Raw genomic sequence first — 22182 nt, 5'->3', positions numbered from 1 at the left:
GGGGCAGACACTGGGGCTGCCCCCCCGTGTACTGGGTGAGCCCCTGGGCCCAGCATGTTCACGGCCCCTCACCTGGGTCTGAGCGGCTGCAGGAGGTGGCCCGGCTGCAGCTGGAGGCCCAGGCGCTGCTGCTCACTGAGCTGGACCCACAGCTGCAGGGGCTGGTGCGGAGAGGCTGGGGGCTCCCGGAGACTGGCAGGTCCCCGAGGGCCGGGCAGGGCGATGCCCCCTGGTGGTAATGGGGGCTGGGCTCCTGGGGCAGGTGTTTCTCTCCACAGAGGAGGCCCCAGAGCCACCCTACCCGGCTGCCCCGCTGGGCTGGGTCCCGCCTTCCCAGCCGCCTCTGGAGCCAGGTCCGGAGGGGCCTGGCCGGTGGGCGAGTCGCCCCGAGCTGGTGGGATTCAGCTTCCCCGCCCGCGGGGACGGAGGAGCTGCTTCCCACCGGCCCTGGGGCCATCTTCAGGGCTTTCCGGAACCACAGCCTGATGTGTTTGGCCATGCTGCAAATGAGGGGAGCAAAGGGGAGCTTGGGGCGCAGCCTGCAGACCGAAATCCAGGGGTTCCAGCTCCCCAGAGCGACTGCCCCCAGCCCCCAAATGGCCCCTTGCTTATCGGCTCGGTCTTGCACAGGCACTTCTGGCCCTTGACCGAGGGCTGGGCCTGCCTGGAACCCAGCCGGCCCCGGGCGGGATCCAAACCCCTGGGGGCTCTTACCTTCTGCAAAACGCTGTCCGGATGTGGAACTCACAGAGGACAAAGCAACTGTGAGCAGGAGACGCACCAGAGCTAAAGCAACCGGGGGTCTCCAAAGTCCCCTGGGCCCGCCCCCCCCTTTATCAGCCTGAGATGTGGGTTCCTCTGTGAGGTCACCACCTCCCCACCTGCCCTTTGCCTGATCTGCTGAGGGCTGCCCAAAGCCCCTGTGAGGTCACTGCCCCCCCCCTCACCTCACCCTGCCAGGCAAATGTCCTGCCTCTGGCCACCCCTCTGGGAAGTTGGAGCCATTCCTAGGGGTCCCCCCCACTCCCTGACTGGGCATCCTGCGGCCAGCAGCTCCAGTAGCCCCATAGGCTGCTCCCTGCCCTACACTGCAGGCTTCTTGCACAAGAACTGTTTCACACCGGAGTTCTTGCGCAAAAGGTCTCGTGCAAGAGCACCTCCACCCTGCCATGTGCTTTTGCACAAGAGTGTCCATGGCATTGTGAACGCTTTCTTGTGCAAGAAAGCTCTGATGACCATTTTAGCCATAAAAGTGTCTTGCTCAAGAAGCCCCTGGTGTCCGTCCACGCTGCCTTCTTGCACAACAGCTCTTGCACAAAAGGGGCTTATTCCTCGTGGGGAGAGGAATAACTCCTGTGCAAGAAGCCCTCTTTTCTGATGCTTTACTGCAAATTTACTTGCACAAGAATTCACGTGCAGTGTAGACGCGCCACAAGTTTTTGCACAAGAACAGTTGTTCTTGAGCAAAATACCTGCAGTGCAGGCGTGGCCTTGGTGTCACCCAGCACTGGACTTCCTGGCCAGGAGCAAGAGTTAGAGCCTCCCACTCGCCCCGCTGCCTCTCACGGGCTCCCGTCCGGCCCCAGCCCTGGGCTTTGCCCTAGCGCATCCCAGCAAGGCCTCTGGCCTGCACTAGACCCATTGACATGTGGAGAATCCACCACTGCCCTGGGGCGCTTTTGTCTATGGGACTCGGACTCACAGCTGAGCATGGAGCCTGATTTCTCCCAGGACTTGGGCTCTTTCCTGGCCAGGCCCTGGAACTGGTTCCACCTTTGTCTGCCAGGGACCGATACTGTCTCTCCAGGGAGGCCCTGCAGTGCAGGCACCTTCCTTTCCCCCCTCGGGAGCAGTCATTGTTCTGCACCCCACAAAGCAGTGGTTCGCACTAGCTGGCTTTTAAAAATGGCGGCGCCGGCTTTATGCTAATGAAGCCCGGGAAATTCAAATCCCGGGCTTCATTAGCAAGTTCGGTATGCATACATTACCCCCCTAGTTCGAACTAGCGGGGTAGTGTAGACATACCCCCTGAGACTCACTGGTGCTGGCTCACCCCCTGTCCTGCTCGTGGCTCCGTTGTCCTCCTCCCCACAGCCCCCCCCAGCTCTAAATGCTGCTCACATCAGTTCCCCTTCCCCGTGGCCAGGCCCTGCAGGGCTCTGGGGGCTGGTTTGCTGCCCTCAGCCCTGCAGTAGCCTGCTCCCCAGTTTGCAGCCCCTCCCATCATGCGTGGGGTCTCCTGGTACCGGAGGGAGGACGGGGGCAGACCAGGAAGGTTAATTTGATGTTGCAGCGGCAGGAAGAGGAGGGGTGGCGCAGAGGAGCTGTCAGTACATTATCCCAATACGCCATCCCAGTGCAGGCGTCGCACTCAGCTCTACCTGCAGAGGAGTCTCTATCTGCGCTGAGCAGAAAGGGGGTCTAGGACACACACACAAGTAGCCCCAGAACCACGCAGGAGCAGAGTCGTTCTGCGAAAGGGAGAGGTTTATTGGGTCTGCGAGGGCGGCCGTAGGGGGGTGTCGTGTGTGTGCCACTCATCTCCGTCTGGGCAGCGGCACCGGTCGGGCTCAGAACTGGGCACAGGACCCGACCACGGCACCATCGATCTCCAGTGTATCGATCTGCTGGAAGCCGCGGCAGAGCTGAATTGCAGAACGGCTGCCCATTGGCAAAGACCTTGAAATGCTGGTTCCTGCAGCCGATGGAGAGGAACCCACTCCTCCTGGGGGGAGGAGCAGCCAAGAGAGGGACCCACTCAGACCGGTCTGGCAGCGTGACGTAGTGGAACCAGCGCTGCCTAGGTAGGGTTTTACCTCCCCCCAGTCTGCTTCTGAGACCGAGTTTCCCCCTCTGCCCCATGGGCTAACAACAAGGCACTTTACAAACATTCTCTGTGTCATCGGCATTGTATGAAGGGGGAAACTGAGGCATGGAGCGGCATCTGATTTATATAGCTCAATCCAGTCCCCACCCCTCTCGGTCTGCAGGAAAAGAAGCCAAGTGCTCTTGTTCCCACCAGTCCTCCATTCCCCTGCTTCCACCTGATGTCAAATACACAAAGCTCACTACTTCTTTCCTGCACTTAAGCCAAGCAGATCAGGATGGGGAGGAGACATGAGGGAGCCCCCAGGCTCTTGCTCTTTCTCGCACATACACACACATATATTACTTTAGAAAATGCCAGGTGTGAGCTAGAGGAGAATCTCCATTAAATGTTAGCACTATAGGGCATATGATACATACATAAAGCATTTACAGTCCATCCAGCAGAGGGCAACAATACACCCCGCACACATGTAGCTCCCCCTCCTTTTCCAAATGCCCCAAGATTTAAACTACTGGAGACTACCCATTAGTTGTTAGTTGTATAGGAACTATGGGTATGTCTACACTACAAAGTTAATTTGAACTAACAGCCGTTAGTTGGAATTAACTTTCATAGGTGCTACACATACAAACCGCTAGTTTGGACTTAATTCGAACTAGGTAAACTTCATCCTACCAGGAGTAACGCCAAATTCAAATTCAGTAGTTGGAATTAAGGGCTGTGTAGCCACTTAATTCGAAGTAGCTGGAGCCCAGCCCTCCCCAGGTTCCCCTGGTGGCTGCTCTGGGCCAAACCAGGAAAACTCCTCTCCTCTCCCCTGCCCTGGGGCCCTTAAAGGGGTAGACTCTGGCCAGACGGCACTTGCCAGAGCCAGCCCTGCCAGCAGTCTCTGCCCCGAACCAGCGGCTGCAGGATGAGCCAGGCAGCCAGTGCCAGCGAGCCGTCCCCCCGCCCAGTCCCCCAGCACCCAGGGGCCAGCCAGGGGCCGTAGATGGCGCGCACCCTCCTGGTCTAGTGTGGAGGTCATGGACCTCATTGAGGTTTGGGGGCAGGCCCCCAGCGTCCATGATCTCTGTACTAGGAGGAGGAACGTGGCCGTCTACGGGCGCATAGCGGCCGCCATGGCCCGAAAGGGACACAGGCCACCCAGGAGCAGGTGCACCTGAAAGTAAAACAGCTGCGGCAGGCGTACGCCATGGCCACCAGGGGCGGCGTCGCAGCAGGGGCTGCCACCTGCCCCTACTTCCCTGCCCTCGACCGACTCTTGGGGGGGCGGGGCGGTCCGTGCCAGCCCAGGAGGCAGCGAGCCGGGACTGGAGGGCCCTGACCTGGGCACACCGGAGGGGCCACCACAAGGAGTTCCAGCACTGGAGTCGGCAGGGTCATCCAGGGAGACCGTACCGGGGAAGTAGTTCCAATTAAGTAGTTCGGGGGAGGAGGCGGGAGGGAGACCAGGGACCGCGCACGTGGGCCATGCCTCCCACGGATCACACAGACACCTGTGCACGTGCAAGCACATGCCATGCCACGCTCCAGCTGCGTGACACCCAGGGGCCGTGGCCCAATAGGCACATGCATGTCTGAAGAGACCTGACATGCTCCTGACCCTGGGGCGGTACCACAACTTCACGAGTTTTGCTTACAACACACCTGTTGATACAACCTAGAATCATATTTGCTTTTTTTGCAACAGCATCACACTGTTGACTCATATTCAACTTGTGGTCCACTATGACCCCTAGATCCCTTTCCACCATGCTCCTTCCTAGACAGTCGCTTCCCATCTTGTATGTATGGAACTGATTGTTCCTTCCTAAGTGGAGCACTTTGCATTTCTCTTTATTAAACCTCATCCTGTTTACCTCTGACCATTTCCCTAACTTGCTAAGGTCATTTTGAATTATGTCCCTCTCCTCCAAAGAAGTTGCAACCCCACCCAGTTTGGTATCATCTGCAAACTTAATAAGCGTACTCTCTATCCCAATATCTACATCATTGATGAAGATATTGAACAGTACGGGTCCCAAAACAGACCCTTGAGGAACTCCACTTGTTATCCCTTTCCAGCAGGATTTAGCACCGTTAACAACAACTCTCTGACTACGGTTATCCAACCAATTATGCACCCACCTTATCGTGGCCCTATCTAAGTTATATTTGCCTAGTTTATCAATAAGAATATCATGCGAGACCGTATCAAATGGCTTACTAAAGTCTAGGTATATGACATCCACCGCTTCTCCCTTATCCACAAGGCTCGTTATCCTATCAAAGAAAGCTATCAGATTAGTTTGGCATGACTTGTTCTTCACAAACCCATGCTGGCTATTCCCTATCACTTTATTACCTTCCAAGTGTTTGCATAGGATTTCCTTAATTACCTGCTCCATTATCTTCCCTGGGACAGACGTTAAACAGACCGGTCTGTAGTTTCCTGGGTTGTTCTTATTCCCCTTTTTATAGATGGGCACAATATTTGCCCTTTTCCAGTCTTCTGGAATCTCCCCTGTCTGCCATGATTTTTCAAAAATCATAGCTAAAGGCTCAGATAGCTCCTCTATCAGCTCCTTGAGTATCCTGGGATGCATTTCATCAGGACCTGGTGAACAGTGGGATGGGGAATGTGGGAGTATGGGGAGCTCAGGGTGGGGGATGAGGAGTGTGAGGATGTGGGGGAGCTCAGGGCAGGGGGTGGGGAGTGTGGGAGGATGGGGAGCTCAGGGCAGGGGTATGGTGGAGCTCAGGACAGGGGGCTGGGGAGTGTATGGGTGTGGGGAGCTCAGGGCAGGGAGTCCAGGAGTGAGGGGGGGCGCAGTGCAGGGATTGTGGTGCAGGAGTCAGGGGTAGGTGGGGGGGGGGTGTTTGGAGGCTCAGGGCAGGGGACTGGGAGTGCAGCCACTACACTACTTGGCCACCAAATCCCTGGAGTACACTGTGGCTGTGCAGCCCAGCGTGCTGACAGCACCCAAAGCCCCGCCCCCAGCCCGCCAGGCTTAGTGGGGCACCCCAGAACGGCTTCCTATCGCCCTTGTCTAGCACAACATGGACAGTTGGTTCCCACTACCGTGATCTCCTAGGAGACTGAGACACCATTCTGCCAGGACGGCCCAAGCTGCTGAGGGAAATTGCCCCTCACCATCCCGTCTGTCCAGGTCCCTCTGCCTCTGGGTTTGTTCTTCAAGGGCCAGATGTGTGGGGCTGGGACTGTCCTTGTTCTGTGTTTGCAGAGTGCCCAGCAGAATGGCTCCTGCTTCACCCCTGGCCTAGAAATAACCAGAACAGGCACTTTGGGGAGGGAAGAACCAGGGAAGGGAAGGTTTGGGGCCGGGGGCTAAGAGGCGGGGCTGGGAGGCAGGGCTGGGGTGGAGATGCAGATGTAGGGAGTTGGGGTGGAGGCTGGAAGAAATGGAACTCAAGGAGCTGGAAGGGTTGGTGAAGGATGGAGTAAAGGGAGGGGGGCCAGTCTACAGGACATGGAGGTGCCAGCCACAGGAGGGAGGAAGAGACGTTTGTTTGACAGGACCCCAGGGATTTGGGAGCGAGGAACAGTGGGAGGGGAGTGGGAAACATTTGGGGAGAGGAACCTTTGGGAGACCTGGTGGTGAGGAGGGCGGCAGTCAATGGGAGAGGAGACAAAACGGAGCAGGTGCTGCCTGGGTCCAAGGAGGTGGGGAGAGATGGGGTCTGGGTGTCACGAGTACCAGAGTTAGCTGCACCTCCGTCCTCCTCCCTACCTGGTATCTCTGCCCCCTCCCTCCCGAACTTTCCTTCTGCATGTCTCTGGGCCTCTCTGTCAGTGCCAGAGGGGATCCCCCGCCCCCCCCCATGGCTGGATTCTTCCCTTCCCGAGACATGCAGTCACCATCTCAGTGGGGTGGGAGCCCTTTGATGCTTCGCCTGCGTGTTCCCAGCCGAGAAGGGGCGGCTAATCCCGCAGAAGCAGAGCCCTGCACTTTTGAGTACCTGGACCCAGGGTTTTGCTGCTTTATAGCGGGTGGGGTTAAAATAACGGAACGTCTCTTGTCCCACCAATCCCCCAGGACTCACCCCTCTTCTCTGCATTGCGCAGCGTCCGGGGGATACCGCCCCGCGGGGACACTCATGCCCGTGTCCAAGGGGCTGTCCCGTAGCCTATGTCAGTGTGAAAAGCATTAAAGGACCCTGCCCCAGAGGGAGAGCGTCTCTGGGGGCGTTGTCCCGGGATGACTGCAGTGCTTTGTCCACACCAGAGTAGTGAGAGGCAGCCGCAGCCAGGGTTGCCAGATGGTCAATAAAAATACCAGACATACTTGCCATTGCATCACAACCTAGAGTACATCTTATTTAGAAAATTGAGATATTTTCTCAATTTATCTCCTGAACAGAAAGCTCAAATACTGGACTGTCCGGTTCAAACGGGACACCTGGCAACCCTAGCCGCAGCCCCTGCCCGGAAAAGCTCCCAAGCTAAGCACCTGGGGGATTTAGGAGCACCAAGCAGTGGGCACAAAGCACAGTCACACACTTGTGCTCCCAACTCCCTTAGGGCTTTGAAAATGCTCCCCTTAGACGAGTTAGAATCAGTGTCCCCGTTTCACAGACGGGAGCTGAGGCCCACTCAGGGGAGTGGCAGGGCCAAGGGCTCTGCAGCAGACCTGGGACTTGAACCTCAGTCTCCCAGAAGTTCCACAACCAGCCCGCTCTGCTTTGCTAAAGGAGCAGGCGGGACTGTTTGTGCAGGAGGAGGAGCTGGGCTGGCTGGCTGGCTGGGGCAGGCCACAGCAGGGCTCAGCCCTTGGCCTGGCTGAGAGCGAGGAGAGGCCTGCAGGCTGAGGGGCAGTGTGACGGACCGGGCCGTGTCTGGGCACAGCTGAGGGCGTCTGCTCAGGGCGAATTGCTCAACTTCGGGGCTCCTTACAGCCCCCAGACTGGTGACCTCTCCACACAGGCCACAAACCAGTCCCACAGAGCGCTTCAGCTGCCTGCCTGAAGCCTCACGAGCAAAACCCCTCCGGCACCCCAGCAATATCCATGCCCCCGATGGCCCCGGGCCTCATACACCGGTGGGGGTCCTAGCACCCAATCCCACCTACCCCGAACAAGTTCTGTCTGGTCCCAAGAAACCAGCCACAGATCCCTGGTCAATTTACCCTCTGGATCTTACCCACAAATCATGCTGAGCCAATCCTTTAGCATCTAACACCTAAAGGTTTATTATTACAATAAAGAAAAGCATGAGAGTAAGGTTGTTAAAGGAATAGTATGTTACATGCACCGAATCTCCCAGTTCTCGATGCAGCCTCTAGCAGAGATGTTACAGCTGCTTGTTTAAGAGTTCTTGTTGCACATCCTAGGGTCAGGATGGGTTCACAGGTCTCTCGGGCTCTTCGATCCCTGCAATGCTGCCTCTGGGATGAAGTGCTGAGCTGAGAACCAAGATGGCATCGACCACATGGCCTATTTATCCCTCCTTCCTGGCCTCTTCTTGGCTGCAGGAGATCACCTGGTCCTCAGCCTCTCTCTGCTGGCCGCTCTTAGGTGTCCGCCCTCATGCTTTAGGTGTGTCCTTGGCCCATTCAGTGCCATTGTCCCACAGGGCCTCGCTAATTAGCATGTCCACAGGCCGGGCTCTGCCCAATGCTCAACCACATGCAGAGAAATATTCAGGATCCACACAGACTACAGATTCCTAACTACACACACAGACGTTATACAACCACATAAATAGCTTACATAGGACTATCAGATAATAAGCTTCTATTCAGCACCCCACATGGCCCCCTTTTCTACCATTTTCTGGGGCCAACACCCCCACCTATGGGTGCAGCAGTGATCTGGCTGCTCCCCTCAAGATCCAGTAATGTGACAGGCAGTGACTGGAGGAGCTGCCTGGGCATAGACTGTAACCCAGGGGCCCACAGTGCAGCAATCAACAGCAGTGTCTGTGTCTCCCCAGCCCCCATTCAGAGCTGAGTACAGGTACCTCCCCAGCCCCCTCCCCACCCCCGTCTCCTGCTCACAGCAGGTCAATAGGGTTCTCCCATTCTTGGGCCTCTGGTTCCCATGCAGCTGCTCCCAACAGGAGTCCCTTGCAGCCCGGCAGGCTGGGGCATCACCAAGGTGATGACGGATACAGACACCAGGAGGAGCGAGACGAGGGTGCAGCCAATGGCCTAGCGGGCAGGAGATGTGGCCGGCCCTGCAAATGGAAAGGACCTGGTGACAGTCGGGTGCAAAGTGGCAAATGGCTCTGCAGTGCCAGCACTAGGCACAGAGCAGCTGCCGTGTAGAGACCTTGTGTGAGTGCCCAGAGGGCTAGATCTACAGGGGATCATGCTGCAGGGGGCATGTTCCCCCGACAGGAGGCCGAAGTGACAGAGGCTGTTGGGGACTCTCCTCCCTTTGCCCAGGTGGTGTTGGAGGAGCAGGGAAGGACCCAGGTTTGCTCAGGCTGCACCAGGACTTGGTGCAAAGGCCTGACAGGAGCCAGCAACGGACACAGCAGCCCAGACCCTCTCGCCTCTCCCCAGTATGGCTGGCAGCTCACAGGGGCGACCCCGCCCTGGGCACGAGGCCTTGGCACCGGCTGTGGGCTCAGGAGGGGGCGGACATGGGACATAAGCGATGCCGAAGGGAGGGGTGTGGGCATTAGAGGCCACTACCATTGCCCCGCCCCCTTCCCCGCACCTACCCCTGCCCCTGTTCTGAGGCCACGCCCCCACTCATTCCACTCCCCCCTCCCTCTGCTGCTTGGGCTCCCCCACCCTCACTCAGGTTCGCTGGCCTGAGGCTGGGGTTATGGTGCAGGATGGCTGGGGAGTGGGGCGCGGGAGAGGCTGCGGGTTGCAGGCTCTGGGACAGGTTCAGGGCAGCGATGGGAGTTTGGGTGCAGACTCAGAGGCAGTTAACTGTGGGAGGAGGATCCAACAGGAGGCTGGGGTTTGGGGTCGGGGGGTGTCTACCCCAGCTGCCTGAGAGATACTAGACTGACTCTGGTTTCCTTGTGTCTCCCCGGCTGGGCTCTCACTCCCACTTCTCCTCTCAGGGTCCCTGCCGGCTCCCCTGCTCTATCTGAATGCGTCCCTGGCGCCTCCAACCCCCCCCCCCCCCCACAAGCCTCACGAATGTGGCCCCGACTGAGACATCTCACTCCCCTGGCACTCCAGCCCCAGCACAGATTAACTCTCCTGGGTTCCAGGGAGAGTGGCATTTGCGGGTCCCTCTCAATCTGAGGGGGGGCCAAAAATGAGGGATCCCCGAACCTCAGTCCTCCCTGTCCCTTCCCCTCACCTCAGTGAGGCTTGTGGGTTTTGGAAGAAGGGTTTTTGTATTTTGCTTTTCTCGTGTGTGGTCCCCAACTGGTTTTTCTGGGGGTCAGTGGCCCTGGAGACAAAAAAGGTTCCTCATCCCTGCCTTTAATAAAGAAAACTTTGAAACCCTTTGTGGGAGACAGAAATTAACATTTTACCTTATTTAAAATGAAGTTTCCTAAAGTTAAAACACCTAATCTGTGTAAACATTCAAATTAAACCAGTCACCCAAGCTCCAGCACTAGCACAATGGCGCCGCGTGATGATGCAATGGACGGTGCGCACCCAGGCTCCTACCCTCAGCTCTCTTCTGCACCCAACCGCCCCGTCCCAGACCCCAAACTCCTCGGTAGAAATGTGGCCCTTGACCACTTGCCAAAATGCCCCCCCCCATTAAACATTATTGACAAAGCCTGATCCAAATGTTTTTTGAAACGTTATTTAATCAGAATTTAAATACATTCTATACAATTGGGAGGGTTGGGGGGAGGGGGACGCAGCTGCTGGCTCCTCAGCTCCTTGTGCTCTCACTGGCTGTCTTCCTGCTGCAAGGGAAGCAGAATCCGTCACATTCATCCCTGGGGACTCAGGGGTACTGGGCCCCCCCAGCATTTCCACCCTCCTCCCCCCTGCGCTGAGACTTGTTCTGCTCTCTGCTCACCCCCCGTCAGGCCCGCAGGGTGAGCTTCTGACCCACCCAGCAGGGACGTGGGGTGGGGGCAGCATGAGGAAAGGGGCGGGGGACTCCCTGAGGGGATGGGAAGGAGACCCTGGCCCTGCCCCACTCTCCTGCATCTGCTCCGGCTGCTCACCATGTATCCCAGGAGCTGATGGGCCTGCCCATGCAGGGCGTGGGCCAGGACCAGCCCGGCCTGGCTGGGGCGCCTCAGGGGGGAGCGGGCAGCGAGCAGAGCCTTGTCTAAAAAGCAGTTCTCCTGCTCTGGCGTGAAGAGCTGCCCAAAGACCTGAAATCAAGAGCACGGGAGGTTTCAGCTGACGGCCCAGAGCCCGGCCCCAACTCCTGGGGCTAAAACAGCTTCCTCCTTCTGCAAACTCCCTTCCAGACCCTGCACCCAGACGCTCTCCTCACCCTGCACCCCAACGCCTGCCCCAGGTCACACCTTCCTCCTGCCCCCAAGACCCTCCCAGACCTCACCCCCTCCGCACAACAGAGCAGCCCTAGGCCACTGGCCAACATCTTGGAGCGACCTCCATCAAAAAGTGTTGCCCCCCGTCCCGCCCTGCTTCCCCTTCTATGGGAGAACCGGGGCAAGGTGCGGCGCTGCCCCTAGGAAGCGCCGCCCCTTTGAAACGCCGGGACAGCGTCACAAAGGGGCAGCGCCGCCCTGTCCACGGCTCGAATAGTCGAGGGAAAATGCATCGACCATTCGATCAGCGACTCCCCGCTTCCCACCCCGCGTCCTACCCGCACGAGAGCCCCAGCCAGCCCCACCCCTGAGCCCTGCCCTGCCCTGGCAGCGCGTCCTTACCTCTCCCACCCTGACGGTGTTGCTATGCGCCAGGACCCATCTCTCCTTATAGTAGTGCCTGCACCACAGGTCCTCTGCCTGGTGGATGTTGAGGCCTGCAAGAGACAAACCAGGGTGATTCTGCTGGCAGGTCTGAGCCCTTCCCCTCCCACGGGTCCCTGCAGGCATCCCTGGGCAAATGGAGGGGCACAGGGGGCAGAAGGGGAACACAGAGGGACGCATCCCCCCTTGGGCCAGTCTGGGGGGAAAGGGCTGGGTCCCCTCCCCCCGCCGCCGGCACCCTCAGGGTGTCCCTGGGGCCCAGGTCCCGGCTGGGTTCCTTACCCCTGTGGTGCAGGAGGAGTCGGTACAGGCTGTGCACCCCCTTCCGGGCCAGCCGGCTGACGTCTTCGGATGGGTCCGAAATAAAAAGGCCCAGCTGGGCCACGTGGTGACCCATCCTCGGCCAGTCGGCGGAGTTCTGAGGGGAGAGAAGGGGGGGGGTCCCTCAGCATCCTGGGGCTGCACATCCCATGCTAACGGCCGCCGAGGCGGTTCTGAGCTCGGGGACGGACAGAGACACCTCCCGGGGCGGGGCGGGGCGGGGCGGGGCGGGGCCGGCCTTGCGAGGAGACAACCCTGAGCAATGGCCCCGACTGAAGGGTCACTCCGGGGGTGGAACAAGGGGATCCACTGACGGCCACTCCCCAGTCTGGGGCCCAGGTGCCCCCCGGAAAGGCCCAGGGTCGCCCCTCCCCGGGGAAAGGAGAACGCGGCCCATTCCCGGCCCATTCCCAGCTCTGCCTCCCGGGGACGCTCCCAGCCCCGCGCCCTGCAGCCCCAGACCCCCCGGCTCCGAGGTCACTTACCTCAAACCCCGGGAGGGTGGTGGCGACTCCCAGCAGGGCCGTGGTGCTGCCAAGGGCCCTGGCTCGCTCCTGGGGCAGGCGGGACTCCAGCCACGGGCTCAGGTGCTGGGGGGGAAAGAGGCAGGTCAGGACCCGTAGGGAGGCGCCGGTTCTGGGCAGAGCCTGGGGCTCCTCTCAGACTGTGCCCCCCCCCAGCCACTGACACAGCTCCTCTCTCGGCCCCCCGAGGAAGCAGGGCCAATGGCCCCGTCCCCCCCACGGGGCTCACCTCCATGATCAGCTGCAGCCTGACGGTGTCTGGGGACTCGGCGAGGAGGCTTGCCAGTAGGGCCTGGAGGTCGACGGGAAGGGCCCGGATGAACTGCTGCAAGACAAGGGGGAGCCCTGGGTCAGAGGGGGGTTGGGGAATCCAGGGTGCAGCCTTGAGCAGGGTCTGAGCCGCCTCGCAGAGCAGGGAGGAGCCCAGGCTGGGCATGGAAGGGACGGGCCCCCAGGGAGAGCAACGGGAAACCTGGAGGGAAGGATTCAAACCTGCAGCTTCTTCTCTCCCTCTGCCCCCACCCCCACTCCTCTCTGGAGCTCCAGCCCAGCCCGGGAGCAGGGCCCGGAGGGACGTACCTGTGTGTGGATGGGCTCCTGCTGCCAGTCCCCAGACACAGTCTGTCCCACGGCCGCCCTCAGCAGGGGGCTCAGGAGCTGGGCCTGTAGGGGAGGCTGCAAGGTGCTGGCAGGAGAGAGGGGCAGAGACTGTTAATTCAGCAGCAGGGCTGTGTCCAGACTCAGGGGGTTTTTCGGGAAAAGTAGCCTTTTTCCGAAAAAACATCACCTGCGTCTAGACTGCAGTCGCGTTCTTTCGAAATTAAATCGAAAGAACGCGGCTTTTCTTTCCACGGCGGTAAACCTCATTTCACGAGGAAGAACGCCTTCTTTGGAAAGTGCTTCTTTCGAACGAAGGCGTTCTTGAATGGAACTAGGGCTTCTTCGAAAGAGAGCATCCAGACTCACTGGGTGCTCTCTTTCGAAAGAGGCTTGCAGTCTAGACATAGCCCAGGAGACAGAGACTTTCCCACTCCCTGGTCAGGGGATCTGCTCTGGAGGGGAGCCGGCGGGGGGGGGTCGGTACCTGAGGCTGCAGGCGGCGTTGAGGCAGTCGGCCAAGACCAGTGGGGTGGGGGAGTCCTCCATGATCTCCTGTGAGACCCAAGGAGACAAAGGGGCGTGTGAGGCTGGGGCCCCCAAGAGACGCTCACACGGCCAGCGCCCCCACCCAGCAGGATCCAACCCCACTGCCTCCCGCTGGCCTGTAGCCCCCCTGCCCGGCACAGGGCCCCTCCCAGCACCCCCCTCCCAAACCGGGACCAGCTCAATCCTTGTCCCCAGGCCGTCTCCTGCCCCTCACTGCCCTGGTGACCAGCCTCTGAACCTCCTCATCCCTGCTCCCCAGGCGCATCCTCAGCAGCCCGCTCTGCTAACCTTCCAGCTCCCCCCCCCATGGCACGGGGAGACCCCTCCCTGTTCCGAATCCCCCTCCCTGTCCAGCACCCCAGACCTGCCCCATTTCTGTGTCCCTCCCTCCTCCAGCATCCCCACGCACCCTCCCCATGTCCACCTCCCCCTCCCCCTCCAGCATTCCTGGCCCCACCCATCCCATTTCCAGCACCCCCACCCGCCGCCATGGCCCAGGCAGACCCCTGTCCACCCCACGTATCCCCTCCCCTCCTCCCGGCCGCCGCGACTCGCTCACCACGATCCTGGCCATCATGGTGTCCTTGCAGCAGTGCGGCGCCAGGGTGTCCTCGCCCCTTTGGAGGGCGGCGAGGCAGGCGGGGGGGACGGCCAGGAGGAACCGCTGCAGGGCGGCTGGGCTCTGCACCCCAGAGAGAGTCTGTGAGCCTGGGGCCTGCCTGCCCCCCACGGACAGCTGCAGGGCTCAGGCCTCCCAGGAGTGGAGGTGGGAGCTGCCGGTTGTCCAAGCACCCACACTCCCCCCCCCAACTGCTTCCTCAGGCTTGTGGGGGCCCAGCTGGTGCATGACAAGAGACCTCAGCTTGGGGGGCCCAGGTCATGCAGGAGAAGGGGCCCCAGGGGGATCCCCAGGGACAAGCCCCTCCCGGAGGGGGGGACGTGCTGGGAAGGGGCCGGACAATTTCGGGTCCCCCCCCCGTGTGGAGAAGGTTCCTACCGTGTCCCGGGTGTGGAGCTGCTCTTCAATATCATAGATGGCCCCTTCCTCCACCCGGGAGTCCATCCGCTCCTGGCAGAGCTCCGCCGAGGTGCAGGGGGGCTCTGTGCGGGAGGGAAGGGACCAGGGTGACTCCAGCGGCCAGCAGGGGTCACGCGCCCCCATGTCAGGGACCCAGGGCAGGTTGGGCCCCACACGCCCCTCGCAGGGACCCATCCCCCTTCCACCCTCACATCTGCCAACGCCCTCAGCAGAGCCCCCACCAGGAACAAGAGAGCCAAGCAGCAGCTCCCGCCCCCATCCATTGCCCTGGCTGCGGGGCAGACACTGGGGCTGCCCCCCCGTGTACTGGGTGAGCCCCTGGGCCCAGCATGTTCACGGCCCCTCACCTGGGTCTGAGCGGCTGCAGGAGGTGGCCCGGCTGCAGCTGGAGGCCCAGGCGCTGCTGCTCACTGAGCTGGACCCACAGCTGCAGGGGCTGGTGCGGAGAGGCTGGGGGCTCCCGGAGACTGGCAGGTCCCCGAGGGCCGGGCAGGGCGATGCCCCCTGGTGGTAATGGGGGCTGGGCTCCTGGGGCAGGTGTTTCTCTCCACAGAGGAGGCCCCAGAGCCACCCTACCCGGCTGCCCCGCTGGGCTGGGTCCCGCCTTCCCAGCCGCCTCTGGAGCCAGGTCCGGAGGGGCCTGGCCGGTGGGCGAGTCGCCCCGAGCTGGTGGGATTCAGCTTCCCCGCCCGCGGGGACGGAGGAGCTGCTTCCCACCGGCCCTGGGGCCATCTTCAGGGCTTTCCGGAACCACAGCCTGATGTGTTTGGCCATGCTGCAAATGAGGGGAGCAAAGGGGAGCTTGGGGCGCAGCCTGCAGACCGAAATCCAGGGGTTCCAGCTCCCCAGAGCGACTGCCCCCAGCCCCCAAATGGCCCCTTGCTTATCGGCTCGGTCTTGCACAGGCACTTCTGGCCCTTGACCGAGGGCTGGGCCTGCCTGGAACCCAGCCGGCCCCGGGCGGGATCCAAACCCCTGGGGGCTCTTACCTTCTGCAAAACGCTGTCCGGATGTGGAACTCACAGAGGACAAAGCAACTGTGAGCAGGAGACGCACCAGAGCTAAAGCAACCGGGGGTCTCCAAAGTCCCCTGGGCCCGCCCCCCCCTTTATCAGCCTGAGATGTGGGTTCCTCTGTGAGGTCACCACCTCCCCACCTGCCCTTTGCCTGATCTGCTGAGGGCTGCCCAAAGCCCCTGTGAGGTCACTGCCCCCCCCCCTCACCTCACCCTGCCAGGCAAATGTCCTGCCTCTGGCCACCCCTCTGGGAAGTTGGAGCCATTCCTAGGGGTCCCCCCCACTCCCTGACTGGGCATCCTGCGGCCAGCAGCTCCAGTAGCCCCATAGGCTGCTCCCTGCCCTACACTGCAGGCTTCTTGCACAAGAACTGTTTCACACCGGAGTTCTTGCGCAAAAGGTCTCGTGCAAGAGCACCTCCACCCTGCCATGTGCTTTTGCACAAGAGTGTCCATGGCATTGTGAACGCTTTCTTGTGCAAGAAAGCTCTGATGACCATTTTAGCCATAAAAGTGTCTTGCTCAAGAAGCCCCTGGTGTCCGTCCACGCTGCCTTCTTGCACAACAGCTCTTGCACAAAAGGGGCTTATTCCTCGTGGGGAGAGGAATAACTCCTGTGCAAGAAGCCCTCTTTTCTGATGCTTTACTGCAAATTTACTTGCACAAGAATTCACGTGCAGTGTAGACGCGCCACAAGTTTTTGCACAAGAACAGTTGTTCTTGAGCAAAATACCTGCAGTGCAGGCGTGGCCTTGGTGTCACCCAGCACTGGACTTCCTGGCCAGGAGCAAGAGTTAGAGCCTCCCACTCGCCCCGCTGCCTCTCACGGGCTCCCGTCCGGCCCCAGCCCTGGGCTTTGCCCTAGCGCATCCCAGCAAGGCCTCTGGCCTGCACTAGACCCATTGACATGTGGAGAATCCACCACTGCCCTGGGGCGCTTTTGTCTATGGGACTCGGACTCACAGCTGAGCATGGAGCCTGATTTCTCCCAGGACTTGGGCTCTTTCCTGGCCAGGCCCTGGAACTGGTTCCACCTTTGTCTGCCAGGGACCGATACTGTCTCTCCAGGGAGGCCCTGCAGTGCAGGCACCTTCCTTTCCCCCCTCGGGAGCAGTCATTGTTCTGCACCCCACAAAGCAGTGGTTCGCACTAGCTGGCTTTTAAAAATGGCGGCGCCGGCTTTATGCTAATGAAGCCCGGGAAATTCAAATCCCGGGCTTCATTAGCAAGTTCGGTATGCATACATTACCCCCCTAGTTCGAACTAGCGGGGTAGTGTAGACATACCCCCTGAGACTCACTGGTGCTGGCTCACCCCCTGTCCTGCTCGTGGCTCCGTTGTCCTCCTCCCCACAGCCCCCCCCAGCTCTAAATGCTGCTCACATCAGTTCCCCTTCCCCGTGGCCAGGCCCTGCAGGGCTCTGGGGGCTGGTTTGCTGCCCTCAGCCCTGCAGTAGCCTGCTCCCCAGTTTGCAGCCCCTCCCATCATGCGTGGGGTCTCCTGGTACCGGAGGGAGGACGGGGGCAGACCAGGAAGGTTAATTTGATGTTGCAGCGGCAGGAAGAGGAGGGGTGGCGCAGAGGAGCTGTCAGTACATTATCCCAATACGCCATCCCAGTGCAGGCGTCGCACTCAGCTCTACCTGCAGAGGAGTCTCTATCTGCGCTGAGCAGAAAGGGGGTCTAGGACACACACACAAGTAGCCCCAGAACCACGCAGGAGCAGAGTCGTTCTGCGAAAGGGAGAGGTTTATTGGGTCTGCGAGGGCGGCCGTAGGGGGGTGTCGTGTGTGTGCCACTCATCTCCGTCTGGGCAGCGGCACCGGTCGGGCTCAGAACTGGGCACAGGACCCGACCACGGCACCATCGATCTCCAGTGTATCGATCTGCTGGAAGCCGCGGCAGAGCTGAATTGCAGAACGGCTGCCCATTGGCAAAGACCTTGAAATGCTGGTTCCTGCAGCCGATGGAGAGGAACCCACTCCTCCTGGGGGGAGGAGCAGCCAAGAGAGGGACCCACTCAGACCGGTCTGGCAGCGTGACGTAGTGGAACCAGCGCTGCCTAGGTAGGGTTTTACCTCCCCCCAGTCTGCTTCTGAGACCGAGTTTCCCCCTCTGCCCCATGGGCTAACAACAAGGCACTTTACAAACATTCTCTGTGTCATCGGCATTGTATGAAGGGGGAAACTGAGGCATGGAGCGGCATCTGATTTATATAGCTCAACCCAGTCCCCACCCCTCTCGGTCTGCAGGAAAAGAAGCCAAGTGCTCTTGTTCCCACCAGTCCTCCATTCCCCTGCTTCCACCTGATGTCAAATACACAAAGCTCACTACTTCTTCTTTCCTGCACTTAAGCCAAGCAGATCAGGATGGGGAGGAGACATGAGGGAGCCCCCAGGCTCTTGCTCTTTCTCGCACATACACACACATATATTACTTTAGAAAATGCCAGGTGTGAGCTAGAGGAGAATCTCCATTAAATGTTAGCACTATAGGGCATATGATACATACATAAAGCATTTACAGTCCATCCAGCAGAGGGCAACAATACACCCCGCACACATGTAGCTCCCCCTCCTTTTCCAAATGCCCCAAGATTTAAACTACTGGAGACTACCCATTAGCTGCTAGTTGTATAGGAACTATGGGTATGTCTACACTACAAAGTTAATTCGAACTAACAGCCGTTAGTTGGAAGTAACTTTCATAGGTGCTACACATACAAACCGCTAGTTTGGACTTAATTCGAACTAGGTAAACTTCATTCTACCAGGAGTAACGCCAAATTCGAATTCAGTAGTTGGAATTAAGGGCTGTGTAGCCACTTAATTCGAAGTAGCTGGAGCCCAGCCCTCCCCAGGTTCCCCTGGTGGCTGCTCTGGGCCAAAGCAGGAAAACTCCTCTCCTCTCCCCAGCCCTGGGGCCCTTAAAGGGGTAGACTCTGGCCAGACGGCACTTGCCAGAGCCAGCCCTGCCAGCAGTCTCTGCCCCGAACCAGGGGCTGTAGGATGAGCCAGGCAGCCAGTGCCAGCGAGCTGTCCCCCGCCCAGTCCCCCAGCACCCAGGGGCCAGCCAGGGGCCGTAGATGGCGCGCACCCTCCTGGTCTAGTGTGGAGGTCATGGACCTCATTGAGGTTTGGGGGCAGGCCCCCAGCGTCCATGATCTCTGTACTAGGAGGAGGAACGTGGCCGTCTACGGGCGCATAGCGGCCGCCATGGCCCGAAAGGGACACAGGCCACCCAGGAGCAGGTGCACCTGAAAGTAAAACAGCTGCGGCAGGCGTACGCCATGGCCACCAGGGGCGGCGCCGCAGCAGGGGCTGCCACCTGCCCCTACTTCCCTGCCCTCGACCGACTCTTGGGGGGCGGGGCGGTCCGTGCCAGCCCGGGAGGCAGCGAGCCGGGACTGGAGGGCCCTGACCTGGGCACACCGGAGGGGCCACCACAAGGAGTTCCAGCACTGGAGTCGGCAGGGTCATCCAGGGAGACCGTACCGGGGAAGTAGTTCGAATTAAGTAGTTCGGGGGAGGAGGCGGGAGGGAGACCAGGGACCGCGCACGTGGGCCATGCCTCCCACGGATCACACAGACACCTGTGCACGTGCAAGCACATGCCATGCCACGCTCCAGCTGCGTGACACCCAGGGGCCGTGGCCCAATAGGCACATGCATGTCTGAAGAGACCTGACATGCTCCTGACCCTGGGGCGGTACCACAACTTCACGAGTTTTGCTTACAACACACCTGTTGATACAACCTAGAATCATATTTGCTTTTTTTGCAACAGCATCACACTGTTGACTCATATTCAACTTGTGGTCCACTATGACCCCTAGATCCCTTTCCACCATGCTCCTTCCTAGACAGTCGCTTCCCATCTTGTATGTATGGAACTGATTGTTCCTTCCTAAGTGGAGCACTTTGCATTTCTCTTTATTAAACCTCATCCTGTTTACCTCTGACCATTTCCCTAACTTGCTAAGGTCATTTTGAATTATGTCCCTCTCCTCCAAAGAAGTTGCAACCCCACCCAGTTTGGTATCATCTGCAAACTTAATAAGCGTACTCTCTATCCCAATATCTACATCATTGATGAAGATATTGAACAGTACGGGTCCCAAAACAGACCCTTGAGGAACTCCACTTGTTATCCCTTTCCAGCAGGATTTAGCACCGTTAACAACAACTCTCTGACTACGGTTATCCAACCAATTATGCACCCACCTTATCGTGGCCCTATCTAAGTTATATTTGCCTAGTTTATCAATAAGAATATCATGCGAGACCGTATCAAATGGCTTACTAAAGTCTAGGTATATGACATCCACCGCTTCTCCCTTATCCACAAGGCTCGTTATCCTATCAAAGAAAGCTATCAGATTAGTTTGGCATGACTTGTTCTTCACAAACCCATGCTGGCTATTCCCTATCACTTTATTACCTTCCAAGTGTTTGCATAGGATTTCCTTAATTACCTGCTCCATTATCTTCCCTGGGACAGACGTTAAACAGACCGGTCTGTAGTTTCCTGGGTTGTTCTTATTCCCCTTTTTATAGATGGGCACAATATTTGCCCTTTTCCAGTCTTCTGGAATCTCCCCTGTCTGCCATGATTTTTCAAAAATCATAGCTAAAGGCTCAGATAGCTCCTCTATCAGCTCCTTGAGTATCCTGGGATGCATTTCATCAGGACCTGGTGAACAGTGGGATGGGGAATGTGGGAGTATGGGGAGCTCAGGGTGGGGGATGAGGAGTGTGAGGATGTGGGGGAGCTCAGGGCAGGGGGTGGGGAGTGTGGGAGGATGGGGAGCTCAGGGCAGGGGTATGGTGGAGCTCAGGACAGGGGGCTGGGGAGTGTATGGGTGTGGGGAGCTCAGGGCAGGGAGTCCAGGAGTGAGGGGGGGCGCAGTGCAGGGATTGTGGTGCAGGAGTCAGGGGTAGGTGGGGGGGGGGTGTTTGGAGGCTCAGGGCAGGGGACTGGGAGTGCAGCCACTACACTACTTGGCCACCAAATCCCTGGAGTACACTGTGGCTGTGCAGCCCAGCGTGCTGACAGCACCCAAAGCCCCGCCCCCAGCCCGCCAGGCTTAGTGGGGCACCCCAGAACGGCTTCCTATCGCCCTTGTCTAGCACAACATGGACAGTTGGTTCCCACTACCGTGATCTCCTAGGAGACTGAGACACCATTCTGCCAGGACGGCCCAAGCTGCTGAGGGAAATTGCCCCTCACCATCCCGTCTGTCCAGGTCCCTCTGCCTCTGGGTTTGTTCTTCAAGGGCCAGATGTGTGGGGCTGGGACTGTCCTTGTTCTGTGTTTGCAGAGTGCCCAGCAGAATGGCTCCTGCTTCACCCCTGGCCTAGAAATAACCAGAACAGGCAGTTTGGGGAGGGAAGAACCAGGGAAGGGAAGGTTTGGGGCCGGGGGCTAAGAGGCGGGGCTGGGAGGCAGGGCTGGGGTGGAGATGCAGATGTAGGGAGTTGGGGTGGAGGCTGGAAGAAATGGAACTCAAGGAGCTGGAAGGGTTGGTGAAGGATGGAGTAAAGGGAGGGGGGCCAGTCTACAGGACATGGAGGTGCCAGCCACAGGAGGGAGGAAGAGACGTTTGTTTGACAGGACCCCAGGGATTTGGGAGCGAGGAACAGTTGGAGGGGAGTGGGAAACATTTGGGGAGAGGAACCTTTGGGAGACCTGGTGGTGAGGAGGGCGGCAGTCAATGGGAGAGGAGACAAAACGGAGCAGGTGCTGCCTGGGTCCAAGGAGGTGGGGAGAGATGGGGTCTGGGTGTCACGAGTACCAGAGTTAGCTGCACCTCCGTCCTCCTCCCTACCTGGTATCTCTGCCCCCTCCCTCCCGAACTTTCCTTCTGCATGTCTCTGGGCCTCTCTGTCAGTGCCAGAGGGGATCCCCCCCCCCCCCATGGCTGGATTCTTCCCTTCCCGAGACATGCAGTCACCATCTCAGTGGGGTGGGAGCCCTTTGATGCTTCGCCTGCGTGTTCCCAGCCGAGAAGGGGCGGCTAATCCCGCAGAAGCAGAGCCCTGCACTTTTGAGTACCTGGACCCAGGGTTTTGCTGCTTTATAGCGGGTGGGGTTAAAATAACGGAACGTCTCTTGTCCCACCAATCCCCCAGGACTCACCCCTCTTCTCTGCATTGCGCAGCGTCCGGGGGATACCGCCCCGCGGGGACACTCATGCCCGTGTCCAAGGGGCTGTCCCGTAGCCTATGTCAGTGTGAAAAGCATTAAAGGACCCTGCCCCAGAGGGAGAGCGTCTCTGGGGGCGTTGTCCCGGGATGACTGCAGTGCTTTGTCCACACCAGAGTAGTGAGAGGCAGCCGCAGCCAGGGTTGCCAGATGGTCAATAAAAATACCAGACATACTTGCCATTGCATCACAACCTAGAGTACATCTTATTTAGAAAATTGAGATATTTTCTCAATTTATCTCCTGGACAGAAAGCTCAAATACTGGACTGTCCGGTTCAAAC

The 22182-nt window shown here is 59.1% G+C and overlaps 1 long non-coding RNA gene across 1 annotated transcript; it reads right to left on the bottom strand.

Moving 5' to 3' along the window:
* Positions 1-12457: 12457 nt before the first annotated feature.
* On the bottom strand, positions 12458-13746 carry LOC149521602 (uncharacterized). The gene is made up of 3 exons (XR_016347836.1): positions 13581-13746; positions 12726-13181; positions 12458-12562 (listed from the first exon to the last, which is right to left on the bottom strand). It is a non-coding gene; the product is annotated as an uncharacterized LOC149521602 (long non-coding RNA).
* Between the last annotated feature and the right edge of the window lie 8436 nt (positions 13747-22182).

Source organism: Pelodiscus sinensis, chromosome 25 (assembly GCF_052426305.1).
Source record: "Pelodiscus sinensis isolate ZL-2025 chromosome 25, ASM5242630v1, whole genome shotgun sequence".
In the NCBI taxonomy this organism is placed as follows: Eukaryota; Metazoa; Chordata; order Testudines; family Trionychidae; genus Pelodiscus; species Pelodiscus sinensis.
Note: the sequence above shows the minus strand (reverse complement) of the source record. Positions and strands in the feature narration are given on the sequence as shown.